Consider the following 18,501-nt stretch of genomic DNA (forward strand, 5'->3'; position numbering starts at 1 on the left):
TGTGTGTGTGTACCCCTGTGTGTGTACACTGTGTGCGTACCCCTGTGTGTGTGTGTGTACCCTGTGTGTATACCCTGTGTGTGTGTGTACCCTGTGTGTGTGTGTGCCGCTCGCCCGCTCCTGGGTCTCTCCGCGTGTAAATTATTCAACCTGCAGCGTTGTCTGGACCCTTCCACATGCTGCTGCTCAGGAGTAATTAATTGATTTTCTGACAACTCTCCGAGTGATGTACGCTGCTGACAAACGGGGGTGGGGGGGGGGGTGCGAGGAGATGAAGAGCGGGGGGGGGGGCTGTTTGCTAAGTGTTTAGTTAGCTCCGTCTCCTCCAGGGCCGTCCTGTCGGGATGTTTTGCCACCCCCCTCCCAGATAAAACAAACAGGGGGGGGGGGGAGCGTACCCCCACACCCGTACCCCGTTCTGCCCCCCACCCCTCCCGCCCCCCCCCCCCCCTCTGCCCCCCCCCCCCCGTCCCTGTGTACCCGCTCAAGTGAGCTGCCCGTTACACGCGATCAGTTGCATCCAAGCGTGATCGACGCTGGCGATAAAATTTGGCGTATTTGGAACTAAATTGATTATCTTAACGAATCATTTAATTGCGGTTCTGGTGGTGAAGCCGTACTGACCATCGGCGGTGAAGTATGGTCAAATCATCTCCGCGGACCGACGCGGTTGTAAGGGTGGCCTTCATCCAGCGGCGGGTCGACAAAAAATTGGCTCTTGTTAGCCCTTTCCAGGGAGCGGTGGCGCAGTGGTGAGCGCACTGCGCTATGAATCTCAACACGAGTTCGATGGACGGCCACGGCTAACGTCAGCGGCGAGTCAAACCCCCCCCCACCTTCCCCTAGTCGACCCGCACTGAGCTGGGGTGGTGAAGTATGGTCAATACGACACCCACCCTCCCCATCTCAATAGCTGTAAGGAGGAGGAGGCTTCTATCCATTGGGAGGTTGAGAGTGGCTGGAATTTCATGACGGATTCTATTTTAACGTACAGCTTTTCGTGAATCCACTGCTGGATGATGACCTCCTCCGTGTTCAGTTCCGGTTGGTGAAGGCTGGCACAGGGCATGGTTCGGATATCACTCGCCACTGACGATATCATCATCAATCATGAGCCATGATCAACCCACTGCTGAGTGAAGGCCTCCCCCAAGCAGCCGTCACCTCTCACAATCCACGTGGCTCACGCCAATTTCACGGCTCCATCTCCGCGGTGTACGTCCTCACGGGGGGCGCTCCGTCTCTCGACTGCCGCTCCGTGGTTAGTCTCGACCACAGGGCCTACTCAAGGCTAACTCACAGTCTCGACCACAGACTAAACAACCCGCACCTCCGATTAGCACGGTTGGCTACGTACGGTGCAAAAAAAGTTCAGCGTACAGTACACGCAAACTGGTACAACGCTTCCTCCGCCCTGCGTGCGCTCTATGATCCGTGCGCTCCTCCTCCTCCTGTCTCCCATTCATTATTCTATCATCAGCAGCAGCAGCATCATCAGCAGCAGCAGCATCAGCAGCAGCATGGTCTATCCACGGCTGGATGAAGATCTCCCAACTTGACTCGAGCAAATCGCCTCTCTCGGCTCTTCTCGCTGCTTCCACCCCTCCGTCGCTGCCTTCCGTCTGTCCATAGCTCCCCCCCCCCGCCTCTCTCTCCCCAGCCCCCACCCTCGCCGCACCCTGTGCTAAATGAGTGGCACGGATCAATTAGGCTTAATGCCGGGGTTAGCTCCATTGAAGAGTAAACAAGATCCACGGCGACTACCACACGCACCCCGAAGACAAAGATCCTCGTATAGCCTGAAACAGACTGTTGGGACAAGTGCTGTTAGCGAGCACCTGTGAAGGCCGGCACGGCACACGAGGGGGTGGGTGGCCAGCACCACGCCCGGCCGCCTTTGACTCTTCAGTGACGATGTCTTTCACACCGCACCAGGTACTCATTTGAGGTTGAGTCGATCTAGGGGAGGCCCAGGAGCTCCCCCTCCCACCCCCCCCCCCCTCTGAACTACCCCGCGTTCGAGCGGTACAAAGAGGAACACGTTTCGGGAGAGAGGCCTCTTCCAGGGGGATTGCCGTTCGCCTCGTCTCAGTTGCCCTCCTTCCGTTCGTCCGCATTATCATCAGCAGCAGCTTCATCATCAGCATCATAATAATCATGAGCATCATCCGTATCACCATCTCCATCATCAGCAGCATCCTCATCAGCAGCTTCATCATCATCAGCATCATCATCAGCATCATCATAATCATTAGCATCATCAGTATCACCATCTCCATCATCATCAGCAGCATCGTCAGCAGCATCATCATAATCATGAGCATCATCAGTATCACCATCTCCATCATCAGCAGCATCCTCATCAGCAGCAACAGCATCAGCTGTGCGCGTTTAACTTGAGCGAGGCGCGCTCCGATGGAGCTTGCGGTGATGGCGAGCTCGTTATGACCTGCGAATCAGACGTCGCCTGTTCCATTCCTTCTGCCTGCGCTGCAGGCGAAGCAATGGGAGGCAGGTCTTACTTCTCCCCACCCCGCCAACGCCCCTGCCCACAACAATATGAAATCGATGGGCAGAGCTCGTAGCGTTGGGGCAGAAGTGTGGGTACTCGCTCGTCTCCCAAAGCCGTCTGGTCAGCGTGGAAGAGCAACGCGAAAACGACTCTCGACTGGAGACTCCTTCCGCCAAGAGTAGCGATAGGCAGCACTTGCAGGGCTGCCCCTTTAACTAGCCCGGGGGTAGCCGCTTCATTTGGGGAAAGTGGGGGCGGAGGAGTAGGGGGGAGCTGATGGTGTGGAGGAGTGGGGAGGGTAAGCTGATGGTGTGGAGGAGGAGGGTTGGAGGCGACTAAGAAAACGGGCATCGTAACAATGACCCTTGGAAGTGGCTCATGCAGAACCAGACCCCACACCCCCCTCCTTAACCCCCCCCCCCCATCCCCCTACCCCGCCCCCCCATCCCCCTACCCCCGCCTCCCCATCCACGCGTAGCCCATCGCCACATCTGACTGCATTACTGCTCTGAGCGTTTGTGTCATAAAATCAATCACCGCGTGCGCGGCGCACAGACCCCCCCCCACTACCCCCCCACTCCCCCCCACTACCCCCCCCCACTCCTTCCCCCCCCCACCACCACCTACGCACCCCCCACATCGCCTCGCGCTGAATAATTCAACAACCGAGTTCGCGCAACCGTCGTGGCCTCGTTAGAGCCGTGGCGCGTGGAGTCGGAAGGGGAGGTAGAAGCGTGGGGGTGGGGGGCTCTTACCCCAAAGGGGGGCCCCGACCCCGGGCCGACCGGGCACTCTGAGTGGAGTAAAAACGTGGGGGGTGGGGGGGGTGTACAAGGACCATTTCCCGAAACCGATTACAAAGAGGTGGGGGTGGGGGACGACTCAAGAGGCGATGGCGGTCGTGCCCGTTCCGGCAGCCGCTAGAGGCCGCTACAATCATCGCAACGTCACACGAAGCGGTAATAGGCGATTACATCGTCGCTAATGTGTGTGAACTGGCTGGGGGGGGGGGTGCTGGCGAGGGGGGTGATGCCCCCCCCCACCTCCAGCTCACCCCGGCTGCTGCCATTGAGACCCACACCTCACCCCGCCGGCCCCCCGCACAATCCCCCTCCCCACATCCTTCCCCAAATTCCTCACCTCCCCACATTCCTCACCTCCCCGCATCCTTCACCTGCACGTGGCCCGGTCGTCTCACCACGCCTGTGACCGCGTCGCCCCATGCACCCACCTGCTCCCGATCCCATCCCAGCTCTATACGCAGATCTCACTCCGTGTCTTCAAGATGCTGCACTGACTCCCACCTGCCTACTTATCCCCCTCATCTCACTCCACTCTTCTCTACATTATCCGACCCCCCCCCCCCTCTCATCTCACTCTACTCCCCTCCACGCACTCTCCCACCTCTCCCCTCTCATCTCACTCTACTCCCCTCCACGCACTCTCCTACCTCTCCCCTCTCATCTCACTCTACTCCCTTCCACGCACTCTCCTACCTCTCCTTCTCATCTCCCTCTACTCCCCTCCACGTTCTCTCCTTCCTCTCCCCTCTCATCTCACTCTACTCCCCTCCACGCACTCTCCTACCTCTCCTTCTCATCTCCCTCGACTCCCCTCCACGCACTCTCCCACCTCTCCCCTCTCATCTCACTCCACTCCCCTCCACGCACTCTCCTACCTCTCCCCTCTCATCTCACTCTACTCCCCTCCACGTTCTCTCCTTCCTCTCCCCTCTCATCTCACTCTACTCCCCTCCACGCACTCTCCTACCTCTCCTTCTCATCTCCCTCGACTCCCCTCCACGCACTCTCCTACCTCTCCCCTCCCATCTCACTCTACTCCCCTCCACGCACTCTCCTGCCTCTCCCCTCTCATCTCACTCTACTCCCCTCCACGCACTCTCCTACCTCTCCTTCTCATCTCCCTCTACTCCCCTCCACGTTCTCTCCTTCCTCTCCCCTCTCATCTCACTCTACTCCCCTCCACGCACTCTCCTACCTCTCCTTCTCATCTCTCTCGACTCCCCTCCACGCACTCTCCCACCTCTCCCCTCTCATCTCACTCCACTCCCCTCCACGCACTCTCCTACCTCTCCCCTCTCATCTCACTCTACTCCCCTCCACGTTCTCTCCTTCCTCTCCCCTCTCATCTCACTCTACTCCCCTCCACGCACTCTCCTACCTCTCCCCTCTCATCTCACTCTACTCCCCTCCACGCACTCTCCTACCTCTCCCCTCCCATCTCACTCTACTCCCCTCCACGCACTCTCCTACATCTAATCTCCCTCTACTCCTCTCTCTGCTCCAAAAAACAAGGTCTGCTGTCGAAGCCCCGAGGCAACATTCACTCAGAGAGCGGTCGCTCTTTCTCCTCTGCTGCCCACAAGGTCTGGAACTCTCCTCCCTCAGTCGCCCGTGCTGTCGACTCCCTGCCCATGATCGAGTCCAGGCTCAAGCGACGCCTTCCCTCCTCTGTGTGTGACCGCCTCCCTCCCTCCCTCTCTACAGAATCACCACAGACACTGCGCCCGTTCAGCGTCTAGAGACGCAGTCACGTGCAGTCGTTCTATATATGTGTTAAGCTAATATTGCGTTTTTATATGTCTATGGGTCTCTATGTGAGTCTGTGGGCATCTGTGTGAGTCTATAGGTCTCTGTGTGAGTCTATGGGTCTCTGTGTGAGTTTATGGGTCTCTGTGTGAGTCTATGGGTCTCTGTGTGAGTCTATGGGTATCTGTGTGAGACTATGGGTCTCTGTGTGAGTCTATGGGTCTTTTTGTGAGTATATGGGTCTCTGTGTGAGTCTATGGGTCTCTGTGTGAGTCTATGGGTCTCTTTGTGTGAGTATATGGATCTGTGCGAGTCTATGGGGGTATGTGTGAGACTATGGGTCTCTGTGTGAGTCTATGGGTCTTTTTGTGAGTATATGGGTCTCTGTGTGAGTCTATGGGTCTCTGTGTGAGTCTATGGGTCTCTGTGTGAGTCTATGGGTCTCTGTGTGAGTCTATGGGTCTCTTTGTGTGAGTATATGGATCTGTGCGAGTCTATGGGGGTATGTGTGAGACTATGGGTCTATGTGTGAGTCTATGGGTCTTTTTGTGAGTATATGGGTCTCTGTGTGAGTCTATGGGTCTTTGTGTGAGTCTATGGGTCTCTGTGTGAGTCTATGGGTCTCTGTGTGAGTCTATGGGTCTTTTTGTGAGTATATGGGTCTCTGTGTAAGTCTATGGGTCTCTGTGTGAGTCTGTGGGGGTATGTGTGAGTCCATGGATCTCTCTGTGTGAGTCTATGGGTCTCTGTGTGAGTCTGTGGGGGTATGTGTGAGTCCATGGATCTCTCTGTGTGAGTCTATGGGTCTCTGTGTGAGTCTGTGGGGGTATGTGTGAGCCCATGGATCTCTCTGTGTGAGTCTATGGGTATCTGCGTGAGTCTACGGGCCCCGATCTTTAGAGACGCAGTTGTCCCGTGTAGACGCTGAACGCACGGCACGGCGAGTCATCTGTGCTGAGTCGCTCGCTCTGTCGAAGGGAGCAAGAGGAGGAGGAGGTTGAAGAGGAGGAGGAGGTTGAAGAGGAGGAGGAGGTTGAAGAGGAGGAGGAGGTTGCAGAGGAGGGGCTCTATGCCTGCGTTAGAGTCGCGCTCTCGCGAGGGTGGAGGAGGTGGTGGAGAGTGAGTGAGTGAGAGAGCGAGAGCCTGCGATGGAGCAGAGGTGGAGTAGGCTGCGTCATCCCCGTCGTTTCCCGTAAGTGGAAATCGCGCTACGGGCAGTCCCTCCCAATCTCCCCTCCCCTCTCCTCCCCCCCTAATGCGTGCTGACAGCGCGCGCACACGCGGCACGCTCAACCACTCTGCTCACCATCTCACTCGCTCACCACTCACTATCTCGCTCACCAAATCCACAACGCTCGTTCACTCACTCACTCACCAGCTCATACACTCGCACGCTCACTCGCTCGCTTACGCACTCGCCAGCTCGTTTAGGAAGTCACTCACCTCCCACCTCGCCATCCCATACACTCGCTCGCCCACCAATTCGTAGATTCACTCCCTCTGTCACTTACGCTACTCACTACCCACATACAATCGCTGTCACCAGCTCACACACTCACCATCTCGCACTGACCAGCGTGGTGAAGTATGGTCAGACAACGCGCACGACCAACCCGCACTGCGCCATGAACCCAGCGAACTGAGTTCGATTCCCGGCCACGGCTAGCATCAGTGGCCAGGGTGATCTGTGCCGCTCCTTGCGGCACGTCCACTCGCCCCCCTCTCGTCACGTGAATCGACGCAGCCTCGGGGAGGCGTTCATCGAGCAGTGGGTTGAGGAAGAAGAAGCTGTGTTTAAACCAAGTGTGGTGAACACAGAGGGAGCGTAGCACGCGGCGAGAGAACGCGACCTCCACGTAGCACAAACAGCAGCATGAGCAATAGCTGCAAGCAACAGCAGCAGCAGCAGTAACATCGGAAACAGTAACAGAAGTAGCAGCAGCAACAGCAGTAACAGCCGCAGCAACAACAGCAGCAGTAGCAGCAACATCAGCAGCTGCAACAGGAGCAACAGCTGCAACGGCAGTACCCTCAGCAGCATTAGTAGCAGCAGCAGTAGCAGCAGTAACAGCCGCAGTAGCAGCAACATCAGCAACATCGGCAGCAGCAACAGCAGCAACAGCAGCAGTAGTAACAGCAGCAGTAGCAGCAACATCAGCAACAGCAACAGCAGTGACATCAGCAGCAGCAGTAGTAACAGCCGCAGCAACAACAGCAGCAGTAGCAGCAACATCAGCAGCAGCAACAGCAGTAACATCAGCAGCAGCCAAGGCGAGCCGTGCAATGTTTCATCAACGCTTTACCACGATTCTTCATCTCCGGATGCATTCTGTTAGCGCTGTGGATGCCGACGGGCGGCTGTCGGAGCAAAAGGCGATTGGGGAGTTGTTAAAACATGTTTCGGTAAAGTCACGTAGGTATAAAATAAAACTAATTGAATCACGACGTTTCGGGTGCAACACACAATCGTCCGTCACCAGGTGGGACAACCACAGCAAGAGACAATTACTGAAGTGGGCACAAGGGCTGCTGCTGTAACGAGAGGCCCACTTCAGAGTATGTCTTGCTGTGGTTGTCCCACCTGATGACGGACGCTTGTGTTGCGCCCGAAACGTCGTGATTTAATTAATTGCATTTTATACCGACGTGACTTTAGCGAAAGAACCAAGGCGTATGGATCCCTGCAGTCACGGAAGCTTCAAATCTAGATTAAAACATGTTTCCTTTCTCTTTTTTAGGCTCTGGCTGATGCCCCCAGGTTTGTCGGCTGTGACGCTCGAACCACGGTGGCTAGGAGATGTTGACTACCTCGCCTGATGTACAGGAGGTCGTGGGTTCGATCCCGACCTGAACGCCTGCTGTATATTTGGAGTTTGCGTGTGTCTCTCTCATCATCACGGTGGCTAGGAGATGTTGACTAACCTCGCCTGGTGTACAGGAGGTCGTGGGCTCGATCCAGACCTGAACGCCTGCTGTATATTTTGAGTTTGCGTGTGTCTCTCTCATCATCACGGTGGCTAGAATATGTTGATTATCTCGCCTGGTGTACAGGAGGTCGTGGGTTCGATCCCGACCTGAACGCCTGCTGTATATTTGGAGTTTGCGTCTTTCTCTCTCATCATCACGGTGGCTAGGATATGTCGACTACCTCGCCTGGTGTACAGGAAGTTGTGGGTTCGATCCCGATCTGAACGCCTAAAAATTTGGAGTTTTCGTGTCTCTCTCATCATCACGGTAGCTAGGAGATGTTGACTAACCTCGCCTGGTGCACAGGAGGTCGTGGGTTCAATCCAGACCTGAACGCCTGCTGTATATTTGGAGTTTGCGTGTGTCTCTCTCCCCGTTGTCGTGAGGATTTTTCTCCGGTTCTTTGGGGTTTTCCTTCCAAATGTATAATCAACACATAACAAGAGTTACTAGTTTCATTTTACTGGTTATGCCCTCTGCACCATATATCTCTTTTGCAGAAGCGACTTGGCCACGAATGAGAGCTTAATGAAGTGGCTGGTGTGGACATTCAAAGCAACCAAAGACTCTAAACGCGTGACGTTCATTCTAAATGTGGTGGGGAGAAAACCGGAGGACCCGGAGGAAAAATGCACGCGACCACGTTGGAGAGAAACACCGCAAACTCCAAATGTACAGCAGCAGGCGTCAGGGTCGGAAAACAAACCCGCGACCTCCGGCATCCAAAGCAAATTCATCTTCTTGGTTCTTTCGGTCAAGTCACGTAGAAGGGAGATAATAAAATAATAAAAATAAAGCATAATAAAATAATACAATTCTCACGACGTTTCGGCCACAACGCAAGCAGCCGTCCTCAGGTGAAGAACAGGTCTGTCGGAGCGTCAAGGCGCTCTTCCCCCTCTAACCCAGCTTAAATATACGCTGCCAAGCTTGGCGGTGTTCATTCAGACGCTGTCTTTCCGACAGACCTGTTCTTCACCTGAGGACGGCTGCTTGCGTTGTGGCCGAAACGTCGTGAGAATTGTATTATTTTATTATGCTTTATTTTTATTATTTTATTATCTCCCTTCTACGTGACTTTACCGAAAGAACCAAGAAGATGAATCCCTGCAGTCACGAAAGATTTAAATCGAAATTCAAAGCAAATTCGTTGACGTTCTAGCCACCGTGGGCACCCCATCTTGGTGCACGCTGAGTCATCTATCTGTACGAGGGAGATGGAGGCGACCCCTCCCCGTAACGGACAAACAAAGGTCACGAATTCACGCTCCGAGGCCCAAATTGCGCGGGCGGTGTCAGCGGAAACCCCCGAGCACAACTTGAGTCATCCTCGGCCACTGAAGATGCCCCCCCACCCCACCCCACCCCCCAAACAGCACGTCACGCCGCAAAACGTCCGACATCGTATGCGAGCAACACGCTGTGGTGCAACCCGGCAGACGGCACCTCGAAGAGTTGAGTTTCAGTTTCATGTATCAGGTATATCGCCCTGTGAGCCATTCGGCTCTTGAATCGGGTGCAACCGCCACAAACAAAAACATGAACAAGAAAACATCTTAAAGTGACTATGTGACTATGTGCAAACAGAAGAGAAAACTGTAATCAACACCAATCTAAGAATTCATCGATGAATGAATAGAATCCTCTCACTTGTGCTAATCATAAAATATCGGTCCCGACCCTCTTCAGACATCGATGTGTGCGGCAGGGAGTTTCATTCGCGCGAGGTTTATTGCAGAGGCCGTCATTACCGCGCCTCGGAACTTGAAGTCGCGCCTTGCCGCCGTTGGGCATCAAACCTCCTCCTCGGGGTTCGTGTGTCTGGAGCAGTGGACGTAGCGTGGTGAAGTGTAGTGGGGGGGGGGTCACGGGGGCTGTGGGTGGGGTGGTGGGTGGGGTGGGGGGTGCAGGATCCGAGAGCCATCGAGTTGCGCACAGGAAGTAGCAGCGACTGAATTGTGGACTCAGCTCGCCGCTCCTCCCTGGCTCGGGGTGGGTGGGAGATTCGTTTTGTAGCAAAGGAGCACGCGGGGTCGATGGGGGATTTTGTGTGGGAGTTGTGGGGGGGGGTGGGGTAGTGGGGTTTCAGGGGGAGGTGCACGGTGGAGGATGAGGAGGGGGGAGGGGGGCAGGGGGGAGGGGGGAGAAGGGGGTCAGGTTTCGGGGGAGGAGGAAGGACAGCTGCCGGAAACATCGCCATGCCCTCGGCACGAGCGCCGCGCGCGCCGCCGCCTCCCTTTGATTTCATCTCTCGCCGCTTGCCGCTTGCTCTGGTGGGGGGCGGGTGGGGGGCGGGAGGAGGGGGGGGGACCACGCGGGTGGGGGGCGGGAGGAGGGGGGGGGGGCACAAGGGTGGGGGCCCCAGGCGAGCCGGGGAGGTTCGCGTGCGGCAGACTTCGCATCCCAGACTCGGGTTGTGACGCCGCGTGCGTGTTCGGTATGATGTCCGACGTTTCGCTCTACGTGCCGTGCGCAGCAGGGCGTCGCGGTGGTAACGGTCGTGTGTTTTGCTGCAAGTCACCTGGGTTCGATTCCCGACCCGGGCGACTTTCCGCCTGGAGTTTGTATGTCCCCCCCTACTCTGAGTTTGTTTTGGTAAAGTCACGTAGGTGAAAAATAATAATGAAATAATCAATGAAAATAACTCAATCAGTTATTATTGTTATTATTTACCTACGTGACTTTACCGACAAAACCTTAGAGTATGAATCCTTGCAGTCACGAAAGCTTCAAATCTAGAATGTTCTTTCCCTGTTCCGCATGGAGTTTGAATGTCCCCCCCTGTTCCGCATGGAGTTTGAATGTTCTCGCTCTGTTCCGCGTGGAGTTTGAATGTTCTCCCTCTGTTCCGCATGGAGTTTGAATGTTTCCCCCCTGTTCCGCGTGGAGTTTGAATGTTCTCCCCCTGTTCCGCGTGGAGTTTGAATGTTCCCCTCTGTTCCGCATGGAGTTTGAATGTTCTCGCTCTGTTCCGCATGGAGTTTGAATGTTCTCCCCCTGTTCCGCGTGGAGTTTGAATGTTCTCCCCCTGTTCCGCATGGAGTTTGAATGTTCTCCCCCTGTTCCGCGTGGAGTTTGAATGTTCTCCCCCTGTTCCGCGTGGAGTTTGAATGTTCTCCCCCTGTTCCGCGTGGAGTTTGAATGTTCTCCCCCTGTTCCGCATGGAGTTTGAATGTTCTCCCCCTGTTCCGCGTGGAGTTTGAATGTTCTCCCCCTGTTCCGCATGGAGTTTGAATGTTCTCCCCCTGTTCCGCATGGAGTTTGAATGTTCTCCCCCTGTTCCGCGTGGAGTTTGAATGTTCTCCCCCTGTTCCGCGTGGAGTTTGAATGTTCTCGCTCTGTTCCGCATGGAGTTTGAATGTTCTCCCCCTGTTCCGCGTGGAGTTTGAATGTTCTCCCCCTGTTCCGCATGGAGTTTGAATGTTCTCCCCCTGTTCCGCGTGGAGTTTGAATATTCTCCCCCTGTTCCGCGTGGAGTTTGAATGTTCTCCCCCTGTTCCGCGTGGAGTTTGAATGTTCTCCCCCTGTTCCGCATGGAGTTTGAATGTTCTCCCCCTGTTCCGCGTGGAGTTTGAATGTTCTCCCCCTGTTCCGCATGGAGTTTGAATGTTCTCCCCCTGTTCCGCATGGAGTTTGAATGTTCTCCCCCTGTTCCGCGTGGAGTTTGAATGTTCTCCCCCTGTTCCGCATGGAGTTTGAATGTTCTCCCCCTGTTCCGCGTGGAGTTTGAATGTTCTCCCTCTGTTCCGCATGGAGTTTGAATGTTCTCCCCCTGTTCCGCGTGGAGTTTGAATGTTCTCCCCCTGTTCCGCATGGAGTTTGAATGTTCTCCCCCTGTTCCGCATGGAGTTTGAATGTTCTCCCCCTGTTCCGCGTGGAGTTTGAATGTTCTCCCCCTGTTCCGCATGGAGTTTGAATGTTATCCCCCTGTTCCGCATGGAGTTTGAATGTTATCCCCCTGTTCCGCATGGAGTTTGAATGTTCTCGCTCTGTTCCGCATGGAGTTTGAATGTTTCCCCCCTGTTACGCGTGGAGTTTGAATGTTCTCCCCCTGTTCCGCGTGGAGTTTGAATGTTCTCCTCTGTTCCGCATGGAGTTTGAATGTTTCCCCCCTGTTCCGCGTGGAGTTTGAATGTTCTCCCCCTGTTCCGCGTGGAGTTTGAATGTTCTCCTCTGTTCCGCATGGAGTTTGAATGTTCTCCCCCTGTTCCGCGTGGAGTTTGAATGTTCCCCCCTGTTCCGCGTGGAGTTTGAATGTTCTCCCCCTGTTCCGCGTGGGTTTCCTCCGAATTCTGTTTCCTCCTCCTCCCATAGCTAATGTAACCGAACACATCGTGGACTTGGTATTTGCCAGAACCTCACCCAAATGCTGCAAAGTCATTTGCAAATCACAGAGCAACAACAGCAATAAACTCAGCAGGACCCTCCAGAGTATTGAGACTCAAGCTTTTCTAGACAACCAAGCGAACTGACTCAGGATAGAGAGGGAGGGAGGGAGAGGCGATCACAGGCAAAGGAGATGAACTCTCCAGCCTGGACTTGACCTGGGGCAGGGAGTCAGCAGCAGGGGCGACCGGGGGAAGGGAGTTCAAAACCACAGGAGCAGCAGAAGAGAATGAGCGACCTCCTACTTTGCGAAAGTTGAGTGGGGGTTCGAAAGAAGCCTTGGTTACTGGAGCGGAGAATGCGTGGAAGGGAATAGAGTGAGATGAGAAGTGAGAGGTAGGAGAGTGCGTGGAGGGGAGTAGAGTGAGATGAGAGGGGATAGGTATGAGAGTGCGTGGAGGGGAGTAGAGTGAGATGAAAGGGGAGAGGTAGGAGAGTGCGTGGAGGGGAGTAGAGTGAGATTAGAGGGGAGAGGTAGGAGAGTGCGTGGAGGGGAGTAGAGTGAGATGAGAGGGGAGAGGTAAGAGAGTGCGTGGAGGGGAGTAGAGTGAGATGAGAGGGGAGAGGTAGGAGAGTGCGTGGAGGGGAGTAGAGTGAGATGAGAGGGGAGAGGTATGAGAGTGCGTGGAGGGGAGTAGAGTGAGATGAAAGGGGAGAGGTAGGAGAGTGCGTGGAGGGGAGTAGAGTGAGATTAGAGGGGAGAGGTAGGAGAGTGCGTGGAGGGGAATAGAGAGAGATGAGAGGGGAGAGGTAGGAGAGTGCAGTGAGGGAGCGGTGAGTGATGGAAGGAATGATGTGTGAGTGTTATTGTGGTGAGTGTGATGAGTGTACTCTTGATAATGAGTGAGTGGTAAGCGCGGCGTTTATAGTGAAAGCGGCTTATCAGTAGCGGGAGATTTGTGAGTGAGTGACGGGTGAGTGGTGAGCGAATGATGATTTGCGGGTGAGTGGTAAGTGAGTGGTGAGTGGCGGGTGAGTGGTGAGTGAGTGACGGGTGAGTGGCGGGTGAGTGAGTGGTGAATGAGTGGCGAGTGAGTGGTGAGTGGCGGGTGAGTGGTGAGTGGCGGGTGAGTGGCGAGTGAGTGGTGGGTGAGTGAGTGGTGAATGAGTGGCGAGTGAGTGGTGAGTGGCAGGTGAGTGGTGAGCGAGTGGCGAGTGAGTGGTGAATGAGTGGCGAGTGAGTGGTGAGTGACGGGTGAGTGGTGAGTGGCGGGTGAGTGGTGAGCGAGTGGCGAGTGAGTGGTGAGTGAGTGGCGAGTGAGTGGTGAGTGAGTGAGTGGCGGGTGAGTGGTGATTGGCGGGTGAGTGGTGAGTGAGTGGTGAGTGGTGAGTGAGTGATGATTGGCGGGTGAGTGGTGAGTGAGTGGCGAGTGAGTGGTGAGTGGTGAGTGAGTGACGAGTGAGTGGTGAGTGGCGGGTGAGTGGTGAGTGAGTGGTGAGTGAGTGATGATTGGCGGGTGAGTGGTGACTGATTGGCGAGTGAGTGGTGAGTGGCGAGTGAGTGGCGAGTGAGTGGTGAGTGACTGGTGAGTGAGTAGTGGGTGAGTGAGTGGTGAGTGAGAGGTGAGTGGCGGGTGAGTGGTGAGTGGCGGGTGAGTGGTGGGTGAGTGGTGAGTGAGTGGTGGGTGAGTGAGTGGTGAGTGAGCGGTGAGTGGCGGGTGAGTGGTGAGTGGTGAGTGAGTGGCGAGTGAGTGGTGAGTGAGTGGTGGGTGAGTGAGTGACGGGTGAGTGGTGAGTGAGTGACGGGTGAGTGGTGAGTGTGTGGGAGTGAGTGGTGAGTGGCGGGTGAGTGGTGAGTGGCGGGTGAGTGGTCAGTGGCGGGTGAGTGGTGAGTGAGTGGTGAGTGGCGGGTGAGTGAGTTGTGAGCAAGGCGTTGCGTGCGTGCGGTTAAGGGTTCCGGCAGTAGTAGCAGCTGAGAGTAACTTGACCCCCTCCCTCCCCCCCTCCCTCCCCCTCCCCACCCCCCCTCCCTATTCCCCCTCTCTACTACCCCCCCTACCCTCCTCCCTACCCCCCTCTCCCTACCTCCCCCTCTCTACGCCCCCCCTCCCTCCCCCCTCCCTACCCCCCCTCCCTACTCCCCCCTTTCTACCCCCCCTCCCTACCCCCCTCCCTACCCCCCCCTACCCCCCCTCTCTACGTCCCCCCTCCCTACCCCCCTCCCTACCCCCCCCTACCCCCCCTCTCTACGCCCCCCCTCCCTACCCCCCTCCCTACCCCCCCCGTGTCGAGGTGCCCACCGTGAGACACTCGTCACGTGCTCTCGAGTCTCCTCATTTTAAGGGGGGGGTGAAGGGAGGTGGGGGGGGGAGGTGGGGGGGCAGAGGGGAGGGGAAGGGGGGAGGTGGGGGAGGGGATGGGGGAGGGGAAGGGGGGAGGAGGGGCAGGAGGTGTTTACGGTCAAAGCCGAATTTAGCCCCGAAAACATCGCCTCGCGTCAGGGATGATGGGGAGGAGGGATGGAGGAAGAAGAGAGAGAGGAAGGAGGAGGAGGAGAACGGATGAGTGGGAGGAGGAGGATGGAGGGGTGAGGAAGGGTGAGGAGGAGGTGGTGGCGGGGGAGGAGGCACAGGATGTATTTAGTAATTAGATAATTTATTTAAGAGCTGAAAATGCGCGCTCAGCGCGAGGGTGTTTATTGTGACGCGTCTGCGCTCCCAGATGACGGTCACCTCCTTGAAGGAGACGGAGCGCGGATTGGAGTGGAGTCATTTGTGTTGTTGTTGTCGTTGTGGTTGTGGGAAGGCTGCCGCTGCGTGGCGTCTGTGTTTTGACTGCGAGACGCGACCACGTGGCGTGTCTCACGAGGCCGCGTGACGGGCGTGTGGCGAGCGAAAGCTGCCACCCATCGCCTCTTCGCTGATGCCCCATAGCCAGCCAGACAGCAGTCCATTAACAGCACACACACACAGTGCATAGGCACCACACACACAGTGCATTAACAGCACACACACACAGTGCATAGGCACCACACACACAGTGCATTAACAGCACACACACACACACAGTGCATAGGCACCACACACACAGTGCATTAACAGCACACACACACACACAGTGCATAGGCACCACACACACAGTGCATTAACAGCACACACACACAGTGCATAGGCACCACACACACAGTGCATTAACAGCACACACACACAGTGCATAGGCACCACACACACAGTGCATGGCGAGCATACAGCAGTCCATACCCAGCACACAAACACAGTACATCGCCAGCACTAACACGCGCAAAGTACATTGCCAACACACACGCAGTGCAGGACAGAGTGTGGCGTGAACAGGAGTTGAACCCAGTGCCCAGGGTTCGTAGCACTGCGCAGATGGCTGCACCCACCGCTCACACATTTACCCACACACACTTTCACACACACACATTTACCGACGCGTGCACACACACATTCACCCACACACACATTCACCCACACACACATTCACCCACACACACATTCACACACACACACATTCACCCACACACACATTCACCCACACACACTTTCACACACACACACTTTCACACACACACATTCACCCACACACACATTCACCCACACACACATTCACCCACACACACTTTCACACACACACACATTCACCCACACACACACATTCACCCACACACACTTTCACACACACATTCACCCACACACACATTCACCCACACACACATTCACCCACACACACATTCACCCACATACACATTCACCCACACACACATTCACCCACACACACTTTCACACACACACACATTCACCCACACACACTTTCACACACACACACACATTCACCCACACACACACATTCACCCACACACACATTCACCCACATACACATTCACCCACACACACATTCACCCACACACACTTTCACACACACACACATTCACACACACACACTTTCACACACACACACATTCACCCACACACACACATTCACCCACACACACATTCACCCACATACACATTCACCCACACACACTTTCACACACACACACATTCACCCACACACACATTCACCCACACACACATTCACCCACATACACATTCACCCACACACACATTCACCCACACACACTTTCACACACACACACATTCACCCACACACACTTTCACACACACACACATTCACCCACACACACACACATTCACCCACACACACTTTCACACACACACACATTAACCCACACACACTTTCACACACACATTCACCCACACACACATTCACACACACACACTTTCACACACACACATTCACACACACACACTTTCACACACACACACAACAACAACAACCGCCATTCGCCACTAAGTGGCGGTGACGTCACCACGACGCACATTCACCCACACACACTTTCACACACACGCACATTCACCCACACACACTTTCACACACACATTCACCCACACACACATTCACCCACACACACATTCACCCACACACACTTTCACACACACGCACATTCACCCACACACACTTTCACACACACATTCACCCACACACACATTCACCCACACACACATTCACACACACACACTTTCACTCACACACATTCACCCACACACACTTTCACACACACGCACATTCACCCACACACTTTCACACACATTCACCCACACACACATTCACCCACACACACTTTCACACACACACACATTCACCCACACACACTTTCACACACACACTTTCACACACACACATTTACCCACACACACTTTCACACACACACACACATTCACCCACACACACTTTCACACACACACACTTTCACACACACACATTCACCCACACACACTTTCACACACACACACACACATTCACCCACACACACTTTCACACACACACATTCACACACACACTTTCACACACACATTCAACCACACACACACATTCACACACACACTTTCACCCACACACACATTCACACACAAACTTTCACACACACACATTCACCCACACACACTTTCACACACACGCACATTCACCCACACACACTTTCACACACACATTCACCCACACACACATTCACCCACACACACATTCACACACACACACTTTCACTCACACACATTCACCCACACACACTTTCACACACACGCACATTCACCCACACACTTTCACACACATTCACCCACACACACATTCACCCACACACACTTTCACACACACACACATTCACCCACACACACTTTCACACACACACTTTCACACACACACATTTACCCACACACACTTTCACACACACACACACATTCACCCACACACACTTTCACACACACACACTTTCACACACACACATTCACCCACACACACTTTCACACACACACACACACATTCACCCACACACACTTTCACACACACACATTCACACACACACTTTCACACACACATTCAACCACACACACACATTCACACACACACTTTCACCCACACACACATTCACCCACACACACATTCACACACAAACTTTCACACACACACATTCACCCACACACACTTTCACACACACACATTCACCCACACACACATTCACACACACACACTTTCACACACACACACACATCCGCTGTGAAACCCCCGTGTGTCAGCAATAAACACTCAAAAAAAGACCTAAGGTCCCCCGTATAGCCTTAACAAACGATTGAGGCAAGTGCAGTTAGTGGTAGTTTAACATTCCCAGGTACTCATTGAAGGCTGAGTCGACCAAGCTGAGGCTCAGCACTGGTTCACTGTGAGCGGGAATCGAACTCGGGTCGCTGGGTTCGTAGTGCAGCGCGCTAAACATCTGCTCCCTCACTAAGCAAAGACAAAGATCCCCGTATAGCCTGGAACAGACTGTTGTGGCAAGTGCTGTTAGCGAGCACCTATGAAGGCCGGCACGGCACACGAGGGGTTGGGTGGCCAGCACCATGCATGCCAGTGACGACGTTAACAAACCGCACGAGGTACTCATTTGAGGCTGAGTCGACCGAGGGGAGGCCCAAGACGGCTTCAGATAATCGTCACTGGTGTTGGCCGTGAGCGGGAGTCGAACTCCGAGTTTCGTAGCGCAACGCGCTGACCGATACGCCACCGCTCCCC

This window comes from Lampetra fluviatilis, chromosome 47 (genome assembly GCF_964198595.1).
Source record: "Lampetra fluviatilis chromosome 47, kcLamFluv1.1, whole genome shotgun sequence".
Taxonomy (NCBI): Eukaryota; Metazoa; Chordata; class Hyperoartia; order Petromyzontiformes; family Petromyzontidae; genus Lampetra; species Lampetra fluviatilis.